At 48.1% G+C, this 11,398-nt stretch overlaps 1 long non-coding RNA gene and 1 pseudogene across 1 annotated transcript; both read left to right on the forward strand.

The window, feature by feature from the left end:
• Positions 1-318: 318 nt before the first annotated feature.
• Positions 319-1,991, forward strand: LOC147464766 (18S ribosomal RNA; annotated as a pseudogene).
• Positions 1,992-4,141: 2,150 nt separating this feature from the next.
• Positions 4,142-7,345, forward strand: LOC147464767 (uncharacterized). Its single transcript, XR_015188633.1, has 2 exons — positions 4,142-5,570; positions 5,888-7,345. It is a non-coding gene; the product is annotated as an uncharacterized LOC147464767 (long non-coding RNA).
• Positions 7,346-11,398: the final 4,053 nt, after the last annotated feature.

An 11,398-nucleotide genomic window follows, 5' to 3' on the forward strand; every position in this document is an offset into this window, starting at 1 on the left:
AGGGGGCTTGGGGTTGTTGGGCTTCCCCGTTTGGCTCACGTAGCTTAAGGGATAGAGCATTCCTATGTACCAGGAAAGGAAACGGCACCGGTTCAAGTCCGGTCGCTTTCCTGGATCGGAAAGGTCGCGGTAGTATCTATTATTTAGTTGAGCACTGCTTTGTTGATCTGAGATTATGCTTAACCCCCGCTCGGCCCCAATCCCGGGACGTAAGATGATTCGCCTTGCCGATGGCCGTTCCGCTTACGGTTATTGGCAAGAGCTGGTAACTAACCAAGAGATCATCAACGACAAAGATTGACCTTTTTTAACCAAAAAACCGAGTTTGATCCTGGCTCAGAATGAACGCTGGCGATATGCTTAACACATGCAAGTTGAACGTTGTTTTCTGTTTATAGAACAGTTGAAGACAAAGTGGCAAACGGGTGCGTAACGCGTGGGAATCTGCCAAACAGTTTGGGCCGAATCCCAAAGAAACGAAAGCAAAAAAGCAAGCTTCGATAAAGCTAAAAAGCGCTATTTGATGAGCCTGCGTAGTATTAGGTAGTTGGTTGGGTAAAGGCTGACCAAGCCGCAGATGCTTAGCTGATCTTTTCGGACGATCAGCCACACTGGGACTGAGACACGGCCCAGACTCCATAGGGAGGCAGCAGTGGGGAATATTGGACAATGGGCGAAAGCCCGATCCAGCAATATCGCGTGAGTGAGTGAAAAACGTCGCTAACGCGAGGAAGGGCAATGCCGCTTGTAAAGCTCTTTCGTCGAGTGACGATTATGACAAGACTCGAAAAAGAAGCCCCGGCTAATTCCGTGCCAGCAGCCGCGGTAAGACGGGAGGGGCTAGTGTTATTCGGAATGACTGGGCGTAAAGGGCACGTAGGCAGTGAATCAGGTTGAAAGTTAAAGGCGCCAGCTCAACTGGCGGAATGCTTTCAAAACCAATTCACTTGAGTGGGATAGAGGGGAGTGGAATTTCGTGTGGTAGGGATAAAATCCGGAGATATACGAAAGAACGCCGAAGTAGCGAAGGCAGCTTTCTGGGTTTCTACTGACGCTAGGGTGCGAAAGCTTGGGGAGCAAACAGGATTAGATACCCTGGTAGTCCATGCCGTAAACGATGAGTGTTCGTCCTTGGTCCGCGGATCGGGGGCTCAGCTAACGCATTAAACACTCCGCCTGGGGAGTACGGTCGCAAGACTGAAACTCAAAGGAATTGACGGGGGCTTGCACAAGCGGTGGAGCATGTGGTTTAATTCGATACAACGCGCAAAACCTTACCAGCCCTTGACATATGAACACTTGACGTATGAACACTTGACATATGAACAAGTGTGCTTGTCCTTAACGGGATGAAACGAAAATTCATACAGGTGCTGCATGGCTGTCGTCAGCTCGTGTCGTGAGACGTTTTTGGTTAACTCCTATAACGAGCGAAACCCTTGTTTTGTGTTGCTAAGACATGCTGCTCTCAAAGGATCAATGTCATTATTTACTTGTCAGCGGGGCGGTACGGGATTGATGACACTTCCTCTGTGCCGATGTTGCACTCACAGGAGACTGCCTATAGTTCTACTATGGAGGAAGGTGGGGATGACGTCAAGTCCGCATGGCCCTTATGGGCTGGGCTACACACGTGCTACAATGGCAATTACAATAGGAAGCAGGGCCGTAAGGCGGAGCGAATCCATAAAGATTGCCTCAGTTCGGATTGTTCTCTGCAACTCGAGAACATGAAGTTGGAATCGCTAGTAATCGCGGATCAGCATGCCGCGGTGAATACGTACCCGGGCCCCGTACACACCGCCCGTCACACCCTGGGAATTGGTTTCGCCCAAAGCATCGACCAGAGATCACCTATTGCTAAAGTGTTTCATGCCGGCGTTGAGTGTGGCCCATTTTGGTATGGGTGGTCTCCTTGGCGCATATCACGGTTGGGTCAGTGACTGGGGTGAAGTCGTAACATGGTAGTCGTAGGGGAACCTGTGGCTGGAGGGAATCTTAAAGGGAGGCGCTAGCGTCTTTTTATTAACTGTACGTGAGTTGATAAAGTCAATTCGTTCGGGTAAGCTAACTGTGCGAGGGGGAAGTGTGGGGTTGGTAGCGATTAAATAATCAAAGGCTTGTACTAGCTGTATTTGCATTTTCTCTGGCAGGTGCTTTTGTCGTTAGCACTTTTTTGTTTCTTAATCAAGCGTGTTTGTTTTGTCCGGGCATCCTAGTAAAACGCGGAACACCTGATCCCATTCCGACCTCGATATGTGAAAAGCGTTTTCCGCTATATGTACTGAGAATTGTCGGGAGACATAGTTGACAGCCCGGACCCACTAAAGATGCGAAGAGGAGAAGAGAAAGGAACGCCATAACGGATAGCAAAAGCTAGGCAATTCTTCGAATTAACTGCAGTAATTCGACCACCAAAGCGATGACGTGGCTGCAGTCATTCTAAACAATTGCTAGCGGCGGATGCTGCAGTCATCTGACCTTTCCTTGCTATCCGAGTGGATGCTTCCACTGGGCGGGGACTGGACCAATGTGATCTCGCCTTGACGTTGGCGGTCCGGCTTATGGAGAAGAGACCAAGGCCTTCTTTGACCAAGAGTCACACCTTTATGAAAATATTGCATCGGCACTTGTACCCTAACGTTGACCTTAAATTAGAGATGAGAAAAATGTATAGTCTAATCTCAATCGAGAGATAGAGCGGCTTGGAAAGGCCGTGCGACTTGAGGAGCATAAGGCAATGGTTATGGCAGCCGCCAAACTCAAGACCAACGTTGTACTTACCGGCACTTTCCTTTCGGGAGCCTAAGGTCCCTCTCTTCCGCCGGGCAGGGTAAGTGCCTGCAGCGCCCACTTTTGCCGGGGGAAGTGCCTAACGGCACTAACTCTTTCTCAACATTCCATTCTTTTCAAATCGAAAAGAGAAAACTGTTTGAAAAGAAATGGCTGGCTGAAATGAGATTCCGCAGAATGCAAAATTGCTTGCGTTAGGGCAAACGTCACTCCGCTGGAGAGAGAGGGCCCTAAAAAAGCGCGCTTCTTTGGTTATCCCTTTCAAATCGCGCGCCCTGTCTCCTTTACAAGCAAGTGTCCGGGGAGACCCGATTGCCAAGGCTACTGTCATTTCAGCTTAGCGGGAGGCTCCTACCCCACCATGCGTTCCTTTGGGGAGGGTGTGAAGCTAACAAAACAATGCAAGAGGTGGCAGCATAGAACCCGCTAGGAGTGGCAAGACTACTGATCAACGCAAGTGAACTGTGCGACAACGCTTCGTAGAAACCATAAAGCTGCTGTATCATTACGGGCCAGCAGGCACTCTGTTGGCGAAGAATGAACCAGAATGTGATTTGGGACACGATGGGCCTCTGCGTGCCCCGATCGGCAAATGATCACCGGAGTATAGCACAGGATCGCTTTTCCTTGTAATAAAGTCAACATGTCGACAAGGTAAACCCAATGGGCTCCCCTCAGGAGGTCTGGTCGTAAGATCAGATACCGTCCAGTGGGCAGAAGACGATATGAAAAGCCACCAGCTTGCTTTACTGGGTAGGGTAAAATAGGCAGCGGAGGTAGATAGAGACATATCTATTCAATGAATCGCCGACCTGACCTTTTGAGTTGGGGGCCCGGTGCTAACTCGTATCATGAATGACGAAGCGCGCGCGAAAAGACCATTTATACGCACTTCGTGCCTTAAATGAATAACTGCGAGCAGTAACGCCACAAAGGTTATGCAAGGGTCGCTGGGCTTCCCCCGCTAGGGTTCCCCTGGCTGAGCCAGCTGCCCTTTCTTCTGGTTTCATGCATACTGGAAACCAAGGAAACTGAGTTGCGCTTTGCTTCTAGCTTCTCTCTAAACGCTCCGAGCGGTTCCTGAAACGCAGGAACCAAAAGCTGCCGGGGCCTAGACTTCCCATTCGTCATTTGAGCCGTATGCAAGGAAACTTGCACGTGCGGTTCAAAGAGGGGGGAAAGCTCTTCCGTTCCGGGCTTACCTATCTGAATAACCAAGATCGGATATAGCTGGTTTTCCGCGAAATCTATTGAAGTAGAGCGTATAACGTTTATGGCTTGAGGTAGAGCACTCAATGGGCTAGGGTAGCCCAAAGCTTGACCGACCCCAAGGAAACTCCGAATACAGGCCATGGGTTTGTACAGACAGACTTCGGGTGCTAAGATCCAAAGTCGAAAGGGAAACAGCCCAGATCGTACGCTAAGGTCCTTAAGCAATCACTTAGTGGAAAAGGAAGTGATCAAGCGATGACAACCAGGGGGTGGGCTTGGAAGCAGCCATCTTTCAAAGAAAGCGTAATAGCTCACTGGTCTAGCTTCATGGCACTGAAAATGTCTCGGGGCTCAAGTGACTCACCGAAGCGACGAGACCTTGAAAGAAGCTTTTTCAAGTGTCAGTAGCGGAACGTTCTGTCAATCAAGGAAAGTTGTTGGTGACAACACCTGGAGGTACCAGAAGTGAGAATGCTGACATGAGTAACGAGAAATCATGTGAAAAACATGATCGCCTGCCAGTTCCAGGGTTTCTGCGTTCAGTCAATCTACGCAGAGTGAATCGGTCCCTAAGGAACCCCGAAAGGGCAACGTCCGATGGGTACACGAAAGCGACGAAGTTGCTTTAACTACTGAACCATGCGTGTTTGTTAAACTCGTGAATTGGATGATTGGGCAGGGGGCTACAAAGTCACTCCGGCTGCAGGGTTGAAACTCCCGGGAAAAAACTTCGTGGAATTGGGAGGGCGATTCAACATTTAAAATGCAAAACCAACCGTACCCCAAACTGACACGGGTGAACAAGTAGAATATACTAAGGCGCTTGAGAGAACCATGTTGAAGGAACTCGGCAAAATGGCCCCGTAACTTCGGAAGAAGGGGTGCTCTCCTATTGAAGGATTGGGAAAGCGGCACATATTGGGGGTAGCGACTGTTTATTAAAAACACAGGACTCCGCTAAGTGGTAACACGATGTATAGAGTCTGACACCTGCCCGGTGCCGGAAGGTAAAAAGGAGAAGTGTTATAAGCTTTGAATGGAAGCCCCGGTAAACGGCGGCAGTAACTCTAACTGTCCTAAGGTAGCGAAATTCCCCGACAAAGGGGTGGTTTGACAGAGATGTTCGACAACATAATCGGGCAATATGCTGGGACATCCGCCCGAATTTCAGTATCCAATACTCATACAGAACAGGATAAAATCAAAAAAATCTGGCTGTCGACAGCGCGAAGCGCTTTCAACCAACCTACGGCCTATCCACGGCTGAATGGAAAATGTAGTTGGTGGCGCGGACCATCAGCAGGATAGCAAGTTGGAAATACATCGTCTTTCGAGCCCGCGGCTGACCATTTTCGTAGCCTCGCGCCGTGCGCCCGCGAACGTAGTTCCAAGATCTAAACTCGATCCCCAACGACCACACGCCAGACATCCTTCGAGATGATGATATAGTCCGAACTTATAGGCGACTATAAGGCCATAGGCGAGGATGGCATGGAACTGAATACCATCCATTGCCGTTTGATTAACTTTATTGTGTCGCATAAGTAGCGACCTGCATGAATGGTGTACACAGTAAGTTACGCCAGCCTTCTAAGTAATTATTAGGTTTTAGGCCACATTACATGCGGGAACACTTTAAAGATCTAAGTGCACTTGTCTTCAAGGACTTAGATATGACACAATGGACGATCCGCAGGATTGGGGAATGGAAAAGCATGCACTTGCTCCAGAACATCCAGACTGGATAGCAGAGGTCCAATCCCCAGAGACTTTACATGAAGCGCCCAGGCTTACCGCTATGGCTTATTCTATTGGAACTGAGAAAAAGGCCTGGGTAAAGAGAAAGCCCAAGCTAAACCAAAAAGTTTAGCAAGACTTACAGGTAACGACTGCCCCGCTGTCTCCAACATGGACTCAGTGAAATTGAATTCTCCGTGAAGATGCGGAGTACTAACGGCTAGACGGTAAGACCCCGTGCACCTTTACTATACTTTTGCAGTGACATCCTTGATTTAATGTGTAGGATAGATGGGAGGTGATGGCAATGTCGCCACCAATCTTGAAATACCACTCTCTCGTCGTTGGATGCCTAACCGCCGCTGCTGTCAGAAGCGGGATATTGCAAGGTGGGTAGTTTATCTGGGGCGGATGCCTCCCAAAGAGTAACGGAGGTGTGCGAAGGTAGGCTCAAGCTAATATTATAACAGCTTATGAGCGTAATGGTAGAAGCCTGCCTGACTGTAAGACTTACTAGTCGGACAGAGACGAAGGTCGGCCATAGTGATCCGGGAGTCCCGTGTGGAAGGGCTCTCGCTCAACGGATCAAAGGTACGCCGGGGATAACAGGCTGATGACTCCCAAGAGCTCTTATCGACGGAGTCGTTTGGCACCTCGATGTCGACTCATCACATCCTGGGGTTGAATAAGGTCCCAAGGGTTCGGTTGTTCGCCGATGAAAGTGGTACGTGAGTTGGGTTTAGAACGTCGTGAGACAGTTCGGTTCCTATCTACCGTTGGTTTTAGAGAACTGCGAGAAGCTTGCCCTAGTACGAGAGGACTGGGTTAGGTCAACCTATGGTGTTCCGGTTGTTGTGCCAGTAACAGCGCCGGGTAGCTAAGTTGGTAGGGAAGAACCGCTGAAAGCATCTAAGCGGGAAATCCTTCTCTAGACAAGTTCTTCTACCGGGTGAAAGAACATCACTTTGATAGGCGAGAGGTAAAAGCGCCGCAAGGACAATGGGCTTCCTCGTACTAATCTCTTTTCAAGATTCCACTAACGATGTTGTATGGTTACCCCAGGTGGGGCAAGGGATGGCACGAAAGCGCGTACGACACACACCTTAGCATGAGCACGTATAGCCGGGTAAAAAAACGATCTAAAGAGATGGGTAGCTAAAGTAGTAACGAGTTGAAATCCTATACGGGTCGTAGTTATCAAGTATTTTGCTTGCGTAAGTCAGGAATGATATAATACGTAACGTGACGTATAGGATACGATATAGGCTTTGTTTTAAAGTGTTGTTATTAAACTAGATGAGAAGCCACGCTGCAAAATAACTCCTTTTCGCCATGCATAGACCAAGCCGACGATTAAGACAAATAGAAAAACAATTACTTCAACGAAAGCTAAAATAAGCCCAATTCCCGCTATAGCCCTAGAAAAATACGGTTTCGACTTTCGTGAAGAATTAAGAAAAGATGTAAACTCTTCGATCCTTGAGATACTCTTCGACAAGAAAACTTTTTCGTTTCTAAAACAGCAAGCAAACTGACCCTTATGAATGCCAGCGCTTGAGCTTTGGGTTTGGGCAGTCGAAATGTCTAGCCCATCAAAGGAATATGTACTCACATAGGGAAGGGACCCTGATATGTAGGCTTCCTATGTCTCGGGTGCTTTAGAGGGCCCGGCGTATATGCCAGTGTGGCAAGCCACCATGTCTACCTTGCTCAGGGAGAGTTCCTCTAAGAGGATTAAACGGTCAATTGCCGCCCTTAGAACCCCCTCAAGGTCGCGCCTTAGATTGGCTATGGTAGCAGCCCCCCGCCTGTTCTTCGGCTACAGCCTAAAGCGGGTAACCCACCGATTCTGTATAGGTGGTAGCGAACAGGTGCCGTACTGAGCTCTTTTGGTTAAAGTAGGTGCTTTCCCTTGGCCAGAAGAGCCTATAGAGCATGTAGCATGCATTAACTGCCGCTGTGCACTCGTCGTTGAGTCGCTTGACCAGGCCCCGGCAGCGACTCGGGGTGGCGGTTAGCCGGGTTTTCCCTAGCTTAAGGTGCCGTGCCAAGGGGTAAGGCGTCCCGGCCAATGTAGTGCTGGGCTCCAGGCAACAGGGAAGTTTTCATTACAATTTGAATTTCCTAGCCTAGTTATAAATTTAATGTGCTAATCTGTATACGAATGGAGACGATCGGACTTGAACCAATAACTTCATGCTTGCAAAACATGCGTTCTACCGATTAAACTACGCCCCCGCCCTCGTTTCATGTGCAACACGTATCATATAGGCAAACAAAACTTTTCTTTTAAAGCAAAGAATTTGTGTGGCTAGCGCCATGTAGTCCTTATTCCACTGATGCTCAGGCGGAAGAACCGAAGCTCTAAAAAAAGGTCGGCACGCGTAAATCGACTAACTGCTTCTCTCCGGACGAATCCAAAAAAACAAATTAAACGACTATTCTTTCGAAAGCTCTTTTAAGACGCTACGAATAGATAGGCATGGTCAAATGCTAAAAGGGTAATCCGTGATAGATAGATAGAAAAGGACGCGGTAAAGGGAGGAATCCTTGGGCCTGACCTAATCTCGTAGTCATAGTGCTATCGTTGGCTTCTGCATTTAAACGATTAATTTCACAACCCAGCATTCACGCATGCCAGGAAGGCATTGGCTAGATGCCCTTGCCAGCACCTGAGGTCAAATGGCATTTCATCTTAACATGATCCGGCCCCATAGCTTGTTAAGAGTCTATGTGCTTACTGAACCTGGGATGCTACGTAGCGGTTGCCAAGGCGGGACTTCAAGTTGCAACGAATTATCATGATTCGTTTACGTCGTAGAATCAATCGACATTCTTCTAGCAATTTCTTTGTTTTCAACGTTTATGGCATTTCTTTATGCACGGTTGACATAGCGAAGACAGCAGCTCTTGCCAAGGCAGTAGCTCTATGTCAATAAGGGCTAGCAACAGAGCCTCCTCCTCGCGTGTCCAAATCCCTAGCAAAAGGAGTAGGTAGCTGGGGGGAACCCACATACATCCATTGCATTCTAAGCTAGGGTCCCTTGTCATGTACCGTCATGCCACAGTGGGTTTACTTAAAAAAAACTGGGGATGGAGTCGAACCATCATTCTAGGACTGTAAGTCCAACGCATTACCATTATGTTACCTAGTTGGGGGGTGACCAAAGCAAAGGCCACCCGAAGTAACCGTTATTTATCTAGACTTATCTTCAGGGTTGTTTATTGATTTCCTTAAAATACGAAGAATATCGAAAAGGCCATCATCAAAGCAAACAGGGCAATAGCTTTTGTTAAGGCAAAGCCTGGAGACCGAATAATTGTTTGGCTAATGATAGATTTCACGCCACAGGGCTTGTCAAAGGACTAAATACGTTTCCAATACCTACTGCTGCTCCTTTTCTCATTCTCGGGTTCATCCTTGCCATTCTCTTTTTCGGGAAGCAGGAAGGGGCAAAGCCAGGAAATTCCCCCCAGTGCTTCCTATTCTCCGGGGTCATTATCGCCCGACCCAGTATCCTGACCGTTCCCTTCATTTCCGGAAGGAGTGTCTTCCTCCGGTTTTGGTCCCCTACAGAAACACAAAACCCGGTTCCACCAAGAACGTTTAGGCACTTGTGATTGTGCAAGGTGATCCAGCTTGGAAAGCAGCTCCTCTTCTTGTTGTCAAGAAAAGGGGCTCTGGCTCTTTGCCTCGCTAGTCTCGGGAGCCTCGCTAGTACCCTCCTCCTTCCTGTTCTTCGATGACGAAGGGCTTCCCTCAACTTCGCTTGACGGCCCTGAGCTCAATTCGTGTCCGGCCTTGTCTCCTTCTGGAGTGGAGTTGTCATCCTTGATTTCACGAGTATCCCCTCCAAACTCCTCTTCCCATAACGGCGCCCCCGAAGATGATGGAGGAGGAGGAAACGATAAATTCTCTGTCGGCGTCGAGCCTTGTTCGGCGGGCTGCTGGCTTGTTTCCGCTTCCGGCCTGTCTTCTGAACTGTCGGAATTGGAAGAATAGAAGTAACAAGTTAAAAAATTGCCCCCGCTTATTCCTTCCAAATTCGTACATTGAAATGGCGACCACTAAGAAAACACATTCGATATGAACTCCCGAGTCACTCTAGAGTGACACCGTACGGGTAACTCTTAACGAACAAACGAAAAGGGATTTTTCTTTTTGGTAGTTCACTGGAAACCCCCCGACGGCTAATCATCGAAAGAGTTAGACTTTTTGAAGTTTCGAATAGGTTATTTTTCATCATTTTTTGTTGATGATCTCTTAGTTAGTTACTGGCAAAGCCAATAACCGTAAGCGGAATGGCCACGGCAAGGCGGATCATCTTACATTCCGGAAAAGGGTTGCCCCAATAATCTCCAGTCACCATACCAGTGCTCAACTTAATGACAGAGTAGTAGATGATCCTTCCGATCCAGTTTGGCTCATGACCGGGCTTGAACCGGTGCCGTTTCACAGACTCTCTCCTTTAAGTTACATGAGCTGCGAAAAACTAAACTACTGCCAAGCGAGGAAAGCAAAGCTCTTTTGAGATAGAATGTGGGCAGATTGATTCTTATTTGTAGGCAACTATGGCTCCTCGAAGCGAAGAACTGTACGAACTATAACGTAGGCTACCGCTCTACCCTTCGAAACTCAACCAACTAAACTCTCGGTGTCTACGGCGTTAGAGTGAACTTCGTGCCCAAACGAGCACGCAGACACGGGGATTTCAAAATACCTTGATCAAATAGGGTGTCGTTTGCTTAATTTCCTCGTCCGAGCAATGAAACAACTCTCTATATTACGTAATTAATGGGAGGCAGGGAAACGTAATTAATTGTCCGTCCGAGCGGCAGGGAAAAGGTATTTTGAAATCCCTGCAACCAAGCAAGCACTGCCTGCGGCACTGCTTTAGTAGCAAGAAAGGCGGTCGACTGGTAAGCCTATCTGTCCATACGGTGGTCTACTTACTCGATTCTGCAGCTACCGCGGCTCTAGCCGGGGCCAATTATGCCACTTTTTGCAAGGTGGAATGAAGTCTAATCATGAACCGTGATAGATTTCTATGACTGCTCGACCGAACTACGAATTAGTGAGGGATAGCTATACCGAAATACGTAATAGCTACTCGCTTATTCGGTCATGCAAAAGGGAAGGGCCAGTATGAAAAAATGAAGCCCGTAGACGTTAGTCAACACTTTGCCCTTCAACCACCGAAGATACGTATTTTATAACTGTTTGTCCAGTCAATGAACGTAGAGGCTTTGCTTTGTATTCTCGAAGCTGCTGCTTAGCGCTGATTGCTTCGTATCCCTGAACTGAAGAAGCTGCAACTGTTTGGCGTTGTCTATGGCTATGATTGCATCGCGGCGGTTCATGCACGGCACGGAGACCCTTCTCACAGTTGTCCTGACGTTAACTAACCGGGGCTAGGGAACTGAACTGTTGGTAGTGTAGTGTTTGTTAAATGTAAAGACGTATCCTTTAGCAGTAAAGGCCTGACACCTTTCACCGCTGGGTGATCTAAGCGAGTCGCCCGTCTCGCCTCAACGTACCAAGCATTGCTAGACAATAAGGTGATGGACCAGGGCTTATACGACTTTACTTTAATAGTGAACTATTAAAGGCCCGATTTTAAACAAAGAATCTAATGGATTTAAACCCTTTTAAAAA

The sequence above is a fragment of the Adiantum capillus-veneris genome, chromosome 1 (assembly GCF_014529385.1).
Source record: "Adiantum capillus-veneris isolate H3 chromosome 1, ASM1452938v2, whole genome shotgun sequence".
Taxonomy (NCBI): domain Eukaryota; kingdom Viridiplantae; phylum Streptophyta; class Polypodiopsida; order Polypodiales; family Pteridaceae; genus Adiantum; species Adiantum capillus-veneris.